The following is an 8,842-nucleotide window of genomic DNA, read 5'->3' as shown; positions in this document are numbered from 1 at the left end:
TTTCGAGCCGTGAGCACCTGCTGGCGTGAGAAAATGCAGTGGCCGTCATGCCTGTGAGTGCTGGGCGGGTGGAAACGGCGTGTCCCCCTCCGCAGCCCAGTGGGCTCTGGACTGCTGATTTGAGGACCACACAGCAGCAGGCTAGTCGGTACTTCTCAGCAGAAAGGTAACTCAGAGCTTGGGTCATTCAGGCACCAAGCCACCTGGCGCCATTTCATATTCTAATTACATCGGCCTTCCAATAAAACTTTGCATTTCCAGTTGAGTCCAGTGGGAGATGTCTGTTTCTGGTTCAGTTTCCTCCCCTTGTAGAATGGTTCCGGGGGTGAGTGTGTCGGGGGTCCTCTCCCACTGCTCAGGGTAGGCGCCTCTTCCTGCGGGGAGTCCAGTCAGTGGGGTCAGGGTGAGGTCATGCACGCCTCATGGCCATTACTTCTGACGGCGGGAGCAGAGACTCCCTGGAGCATGTGTATGCGCAGCAGCACCAAGAGGACCCATAGTCACTGTCCGTCCATTTCGCTGTGATCCCCAGCAGCTTTCAGCGTATCGGGGTCCCCAAACCATCTCAGGCTTGATGATTCACTGGAAGGATTCACAGGACTCAGAAACAGTTACAGCTGATTACCATCCAAGGATACAGATTCCCGTGTGCAAAGGACGAAGGAACAGCAGGCCACATCCAGGAGAGACCAGGCAGGCGCTCTCAGGTGTCCCCTCCCTGTGGAGGTGCATGGGGTCACGTTAACTCCCCGTGTGTGATGCGAGCACCGAGCCGGGACCAGAGGAGCTCACCACCCTCAGTGGCCAGGGTTTTCACTGGGGGCTCACCCCAGTGGTTGCAGCCCCCCTGTGATGGGCCCCAGCCTCGCAGACTCCAGCCCTCACTCCCCCTCCCACCCCAGAGCAAAAAGAGGTGTTGACAATAAACGAGGCTCAGCTGGTCAAACTGGTCCACGGAGCCCTAGGCCTCAGGCACTCTTACCCGAAGAACAGCCCAGAGGCTCAGAGGCGAGCGGAAACGGGCCTGTCTTCGAATGTGTGTGGTTTGAGTACCCAGGCCTGAGGAGCCCATCACTTCCTGCCCCTGTGACCTCTGCCCTTGAGGTGGGCCCAAAGCAAACATTTGGGGCCATTTTTCCTAAGTGTTGGTGCCCCTGAACATCTTGCTCATTTTCACTTACTCTGTGAATCAGAATCTCAATACAGCAGAGATCGGGGCGGTGGCGGCGGCAGTGGCTGTGAAGGCATTTAGGCCAGGGAGGGTCCACATGAGCCATCTGTTCTTGAGTATGGACCTCATGTCGCCTGGTTCCTGGTGGTCTTCACACAACCACCACCCAAGGGTTCCGTGTCGCGTAGGGTACCTGTTTTCCCCTGAATGTCCTATGCAATGGGGGTCACTTCTGGTTGAAACACGCAACCAACATGCAGAGTAGAAGACCTTCCTCTCACCCCTTATGCTGATAAGGAGGACCCCAATCTTGTACTCTTCTCCCCAAAGTGACTCAGGTTATAAATCCATAACAAAGGCTCAGTAGGGATCAGTGAGGGGAACAGAGCTCAGCACCGCTCACAGGCAAAGCTGTCCGGGAAGTGGGAACTGATTCACTCACCACAGGCCGAAGCTTGTACTCTGTGACTGTTAGTGAGCAAGAGAAGGATCTCAGAAGATGACAGTCCCTCCCTGGCTAGGTAGCTTAGTTGGTTGGAGCATCGTCCCAATATGCCAAGGTTGAGGGTTCGATCCCCTGTAAGGGCACACTCAAGAATCAACCAATGAATGCATGAATAAGTGGAACAATATAAGTCAATGTTTCCTTCTCTCTCTCTCTCTCTCTCTCTCTCTCTATATATATATATATATATATAAATCAATATATATTTATATATATATAAATCAATAAATAAAAATAAAAAAACTTTCCCCGTTATTATTGGCATGGCCAAATTGGATGCTGAGGACTTGCGCAAGTCATTAAAAATATTCATATGGCTCAATCAATGTGTGTTAAAACAGGGATTTGGAGGGTGGGACCCATTACTCACACGGCATTAAGAGAAGGGTGCTTATCCCCACTCTGTCTCCACTTAACAGCTCAGTTTGGCCTGTTTTTCAGTCCAGAAAGGACAAGTGGCACCTCATGGTGAATTCCTGCAACTTTAACCAGTGGTCCACGAAGGCCCCACCCCTAACAAACTGAAATGATGAAGGCCATTCAATCTCCCACGGGCCAATATTCTGTTGTTATAACTTGGCTAATATATGCAGCCCTCATTGCAACAGTCTCTCAGTCTCTACTCACATTCACTTTTCTTTTTCAGTTTTTTTTTTTTTAAGATTTTATTTATTTATGTTTAGACAGAGGGGAAGGGAGGGAGAGAGGGAGAGAAGCATCAATGTGTGGTTGCCTCTTGCATGCCCCCTACTGGGGACTGGCCATAACGCAGACATGTGCCCTGACTGGGAATTGAACCAGCACCCATTTGTTTCACAGGTCAGTGCTCAATCCACTGAGCCACACCAGCCAGGGCTCAGGGTTTTTTTTTTTTTCTTTAGCTCATATTATGTATTTTCATTGTGATAAAATATGGATAACATAAAATTTATATTTTAACCATTTAAAAATATACATCTGGTCAGAATTAAATACGTTCACATTGTTATGCAGCCATCAGCACTATGGTTCTGAGACTTTCTCATCTTGCAAAACGGAAGCTCTGTGCCCAGGAAGCACTCACTCCCCATTTCGCCCACTCCCGGCCCTTCCGTCTCCATTCTACTTCCTATGTCTAGGAATTTGTGCCCGGCTTCTTTCACTCAGCATAATGCTCTTTCGGTTCATCCATGTTGTAGCCTGTGTCAGAATTCCCTTCCTCCCTGTGGCCTGTCACATTCGCTCTTTAAACATTTTTTTCCAATCCTCAACTGAGATGTGTTTATTGGTTTGAGAGAGAGAAAAAGGGAGAGGCAGAGAGAGAGAAACATTGACGTGAGAAACATCAATTGGTCGCCTTCCGTACACACTCTAACCAGGGATCGAACTCGCAGCCTAGGTGTGTGCTCTGACCAGGAATTGAGTTCACAGTCTTTGGTGTACGGGTTGGCTCTCCATCCAGCTGAGCCACCCAGCCATGGCCGCATTCACTCCTGAAGGAGCACTGTACTCCATTACTTGATTGCCCATGGGTAGCACACCCCTGTGCCCACAGAATCTTGAGGGGAGATTCAGCGGTCACTTCTGCCCAGAGCACAGAGAGGGGATGGGCTGTGGTCCCACACAAGGTGGAAAGCTCTGTGCCTCAGTGAAGTTCCCACACAGCAACTGGTCCACATACACCTGTGTGGACCAGGGTCCACCTGGTGTCTCAGGTTGTATAGCACCCACATCGGGCAGATGTTATCAATCAGCCTTCTGGCTTTTCTCACCTGCGTATGTCTGCTTTGGGAAATAATCTAGGTCTTGGGCATCGCATCCCCCGGAGTGGGGGTGGGGGCCCATATGGCAACAGGAGTGCGGTATCAGCTGTGCTGTCGCCCACGCTTACTCAGGCTCTTCACTATGCTGCCACATCCAGCCACTAGATGGCACCATTGTTCCATTCCTACCCGGTTGGCTACCTGTTTTGTGTGTTGAAGGCAGTACTATTTGGCTCTTGTTCTAAATACACCGAGTTCACCACAGGAGGCGCACGTGCACTCACAATGCCCACTGTTAGGTCTCTTGACTTTATGCTAACATCTCGCTTCTCAACGTGCCTGTCAGACCATTGATAAAAAGCCACTGGAAGCAACCAAATTGCCCTTCAGTAGGTGAATGGACAGTAAACTGTGGCACATCAAGACAAGAAAATGATGCCCTGGCTGGTGTGGCTCAGTGGATTGTGTACAGGCCTGTGAAGCAAGGAGTCCCCGGTTCAATTCCCTGTCATGGCACATGTGTGAGTTCCGGGCCTGGCCCCTGGTGGGGGGGCACATGAGAGGCAACCACACACTGATGTTTCTCTCCCTCTCTTCCTCCCCACTTCCCCTCTGTCTAAAAATAAATAAGTAAAATCTTCTTTAAAAAAGAGTGGGCCCTAATGTAAACTACGGACTTTAAGTGATCATCATGTGTCACTGTAGGTTCCTGGGCTGTAACAAACGTCCCACTTGCTGGGGGACGTCAATAGTGGGGGAGGCTGGCGGGCAGGGAGTATATGGGGGCTCTGTACCTTCTGCTCAATTTTGCTATGAACCTAAAACTGTTCTATAAAAATAAAGTTGATTTTTCTAAAATAAAGTAAACCAAGGTGGGAAGGAAAAGACTCTGAAAAAAATTGACCAGGAAAATATGAACTTTGGTCGCCTATGGTATAATGAAAACTGAAGGGCTAAAGTTCGTGCTTCGTCTTCCTATTAAACCACATTCTACCACTTAGCTTTGGCCTTGGTCTCGGAAGGCCAAAAAGCTGAACACCTAATTCAACATAATTGCAGGTGTCCTTGCCTTCCTGACCAAAAGTTCCATATTGCAAGAGAGTGCCATTGACTTGATTGGGTGAGCCTATCGATGACACTCTCAGACGTATCAATGGGCGTTTTTATTAATATTGAATATTCCCTTTCACAAATAAGTGAACATTACAATTTAATTTGAAGTGGAAAAACAAGCCACTGGAAGGTCTCACGTGAAGATGTATACAACGGCCAACTTCAGGACCATCGAAGCCCCAACAGCAGCCTCCTCCATTGCCCCCTGCGCCCCCCACTGTCGCTACACAACTACACACGTACATTTCCGTGACTTGGATGGACAGCTGCCTCCAGGTCCAGAGGTCGGCCCAAGGTCATCACAGACCTAATGTGGCTATTGATCTCCCTCTAACCAACTTCTTTTTGTCATTGTGGTTGTGTTAAAATACACACAACAGTCCTGGCAGGGTAGGTCAGTGGGTTAGAGCATCATCCCAATTTGCCAAGGTTGCGGGTTCGATCCTTGGTCAGGGCACATACAGGACTCGACCCATGGTCCTGGCTGGGTGACTCAGTTGGTTGGAGCATTGTCCATACATCTAAAGGCTACATGCTCAGCCCTGGCTGGTGTGGCTCAGTGGATTGAACGCTGGCCTGAAAATCAAAAAGTTGCCGGTTCAATTCCCATTCAGGGCACATGCCTCAGTTGCAGGCCAGGTCCCCTGTTAGGGGCGTGTGAGAGGCAACCAGTCCATGTATTTCTCACACATTGATGTTTCTTGTCCTCCCTTCCCCTCTCTCTAAAAGTAAATTTTTTAAAAAGGTTGCAGGTTCAATTTTTAGGGCACATACATAGGTTGTGGGTTCACGTATGGGAGGCAACCGATCGATATTTCTCTCTCACATCAACTTTATCTCTCTCTCTTCCTCTCTCTCAAATCAATAAAAATATATCCTCAGGTGATGATAAAGAAAAAAAGAATCAACCAACGAATGTATAAGTAAGTGGAACAACAGATTGATGTTTCTCTCTCTCCCTCTCTCTAAAACCAATAAGTAAAATACGTTAAAAATACACATAACATAAAATTCACCACCTCAAAGAGCATCAAAATCACGTGTTTACCATGTAACTAACTGTGGACAAGAGCCCAGTGCACAGGACAGAGCGGGGCTGCCTGCGGGGCCCAGGATGGGAAGCCCACTGCCTGGAGGGAAGGGCCGAGGACCCAGAGGCACAGCCCAATCCATGCCCAGTTGGGGCCCCAGAACCGCGGGGCAAATGCAGCAGACCCTTACAGAGATGATTTTATCCAGGGCAGAGTAAGGGGAAGAAACTTGACTGATGAGGAATGTCTGCAAGGAAAGGAGGGGCTTGGGTTATTCTAGCGTCAGGCAAGCAAGGGAGCCCTGGGAGGGTGAGGACGAAGGGATCCCTCAGGATCAGCCATTTCTCAGAGCACAGAGGGCCAGGGGCACCTCTCGCCCATCGCTGCTTTCCCGGAGCACAGGGCTCCGGAAAAATCTCAGTGTCGTCAGCTTCTACGCGCATAGTGGGCCGCGTGCGTTTCCACTGCGTGTGCTCTGCGTGTCTGGAGGTGGGCTTGCACATGCACAGGGTGCGTGCAGAACTCGTGTCTGGGTTTCTAGTGGAGAGAGAGAGAGTGTGTGTGTGTGTGTGTGTGTGCGCGCGTTTCAAGGCACAGACCCATCTCAGCACTCAGCTGGGCCGGCTGGGCTGTACGAGGCTGTTGCGGGCTGGCTATTTGTCCCCGTGTTTCCGTGTGTTGTTGGATGTGTGTGTTGTCCAGTGTGTCTGTCTCTGTCTGTCTGTGTCTGGTGACATGTGTGTTATGTATACATGTCTCAGTGTTTCTATGGACCTGGTGGAGTGTGTGTGTGTCGCACCGAGTTGCTGTTTGTCTGGTGGGATGTGGTTGTGTCTCAGCGTATGTCTGTCGAGGTGTCTCTGCCGGGCAGGGGACGGGGTGCTGTGATTGCAGAGTGAGACCCCTGAGACCGTGTGTGCGTGTGCATGTGTGCGTGTGTGTGTTGCAGGTTGTGTCCGAACTGTGTGCCCCTGTGGCCCCTGCTGTGTGTGTGCGCTGCAGCCAGCACGGCTCGGTGTTTCTGTTTCTGTGGTACCTAGTGTTCCTGGCGGAGTGAGCCCTCCCTTCTGTTCTCTGCGTCGTCTGGATCGTGTGGGTGTCGCAGAGCAAGAGTGCCTCTTGTGTTCCTGGGGGCTGACTGTGCGTTTAGGTTCGGGGCAGGGCTCTCCTGGTGTTCAGTTCTTTTGGTGCATGTGTGCGGAGTCACAGGATGTGTTTCTGCCTGTGTTTCTGTGTGGTGGATGGTGTTTGTGTTGGAGAGGGGGTGTTCCTTTGGGTCTGGTTGTGTGTGGGGGTTATGTAGCCGTGGGCGTGCCGGTCTTGGTGTTTTGTGTTGTGGGTTAGCATCTCTCAGTGTGTCTGTGAGTCTGGCCATGCGTGTGTGGCTGTGTCTGTGTGTGTGAGTTGCGTTCCTGTTTGCAGCCTGGCCGGGCTCAGCCCTTCTCCGGTCCCACATTCCTCCCGCTCCTTTGTGCTCTGTGCTACAAAAAATATTTGCGTTTTCCACGACTCATAATTTTTCCTCCTCAATCGCTACCAGATGTGGGTCCTGTGGTCCCCGTCCCCATGGCAACAGAGGTTCCAGCAGCCGCGGTTCCTTTTTGTGGCGCCTGCCCCGGGAGCTGGCACTGCTGCAGGCCGGAGGGGGTGGGGAGAGAATGCGTGCCAGATAGGGGGGTTGTGAGGGGTCCCAGCAGCTCCCTCCCCAAACAGCTACCCACATCATCCTTGGAGGGGGGTGTGCTTCTCTGTCCAGCCCCCAGGCCACAGCCTCTGACCCACAAGGAGTGGCGGGGATTGGCAGCCAAAAATCCAGGAGGTGCCCCTCCTCTTGTGGGAGGTACCCACACAGAGTGGTTCCTGGAGGTTGGGATCTGGGAAACCCGGTAGCCTCCCAGGGCAGGGGGAAGAGAGACCCCTGGAAAGGCCTGGTTAATGTGACCACTGCTGGTCCAGGCTGGGGGAGAAGGAGACATGGAGCTACTAGGGGTGAGGGGTCAGGAGCCAGTGTGACGAGTGGTGGTGCAGGAGGAGAAGGGGTACAGCAAGAGTGTGGCCTGAGCTGCTGCCCTGCCCCGCAGTCACTGCCCTGCGCTTGCTTCGCCTGCCTGGGCACCTGGCCCTCCGGAAGGACTCTGAGCCTGTGTTCTCAACTCCAGCAGCCGGCATGGCCTGGTGCCTGAAAGGATCAGAGGCCAGCCAGCCGCAGGGCCACAGCTGGGAGGGTGGCCAGCTGGCCCGAGGGAAGCGGCGTGTCCTGGAGATGTGGAGCCCGTGTGCTGCCTCATCAGACCAGATGCAGGGACTGTGCTCATGCAAGCCCGGCCAGATGTCCCATCCCTGGCGTAAGGCCATCCCCATTCAGGTGGCTGAGTCCCGGTATGGGTCACTGAAGTTGACCTCAATGTGGCATCCAGCCAGAGGAACAGAGCATTGCCAGGTGAGATCCTGGAGGTGCCAACATTGGTCAGACTTGTGTGGTACCACGGTCTGTAGAGCGGGATGGGAGGTGATTGGTGGATCCTGGCAGAAACTCCTGATCAAAACTGCTGGGCATCAAAAGATGGGGAAGAGGCCCAATAGGCAGAGGCAGGAAGACAGGAGGAGACCAGATGGATGGAGGATGGTGGGAGCCACAGAAAAATAAGGCTCTATAGCTCAGGAAAGTCACCTGGGAGGCCTGCCCGAGCCAGAAGCAGTGGAGACTCTGAGAGACAAATGGTGGGATAGAAGGCTGGGCCAGAGTAGGGGGCTGTCTTTGAGGCCAACAAGGGCTCTGGGCCAGGCCAGCTGCCCTCCCTCTCCCTCCACCACCCGTGGACCAGCGGGGTAGGTGTTTCCGGCTGAGGACAAGGAGCCTATTGAATCGGGCAGCAGGGCTGTATGCAGTGCCAGACCGTCTTGTTTGTGCCAGATGAGGCCCAGCTGGAGGTTGTGCCCGTGGCCCACTGCCCCCTGGCCCCAGCCTCTGACCTGACCTAGCCACACCAAACAGCTCGGAGCCCCTGAGTGTAACAACAGTGTGCAGTGGGTAAAGTACAGGTCAGATGCAGCCCCACACACCCGCTCCTCATAGTCAAGGGGCTCCACCTGATTCATTCTGACCCAGAGACGTGGTGGGCCAAGGTGGGAGGGATATTAACTTGATAAATAATGGGCAGGTGGACACAACCCTCTTCCAAAGTGGCCCCAGGAGACCCACATCTGGACTCCTGGGCTCCTTGGGTTGAGGGATCCTGGGAGTGTGAGTCCTGCCTGGCAGAGGTCACATGCAATTTGA

The sequence above is a fragment of the Desmodus rotundus genome, chromosome 7 (genome assembly GCF_022682495.2).
Source record: "Desmodus rotundus isolate HL8 chromosome 7, HLdesRot8A.1, whole genome shotgun sequence".
NCBI lineage: Eukaryota > Metazoa > Chordata > Mammalia > Chiroptera > Phyllostomidae > Desmodus > Desmodus rotundus.
The sequence above is the reverse complement of the archived record's forward strand: the minus strand, read 5'-3'. Positions refer to the sequence as shown.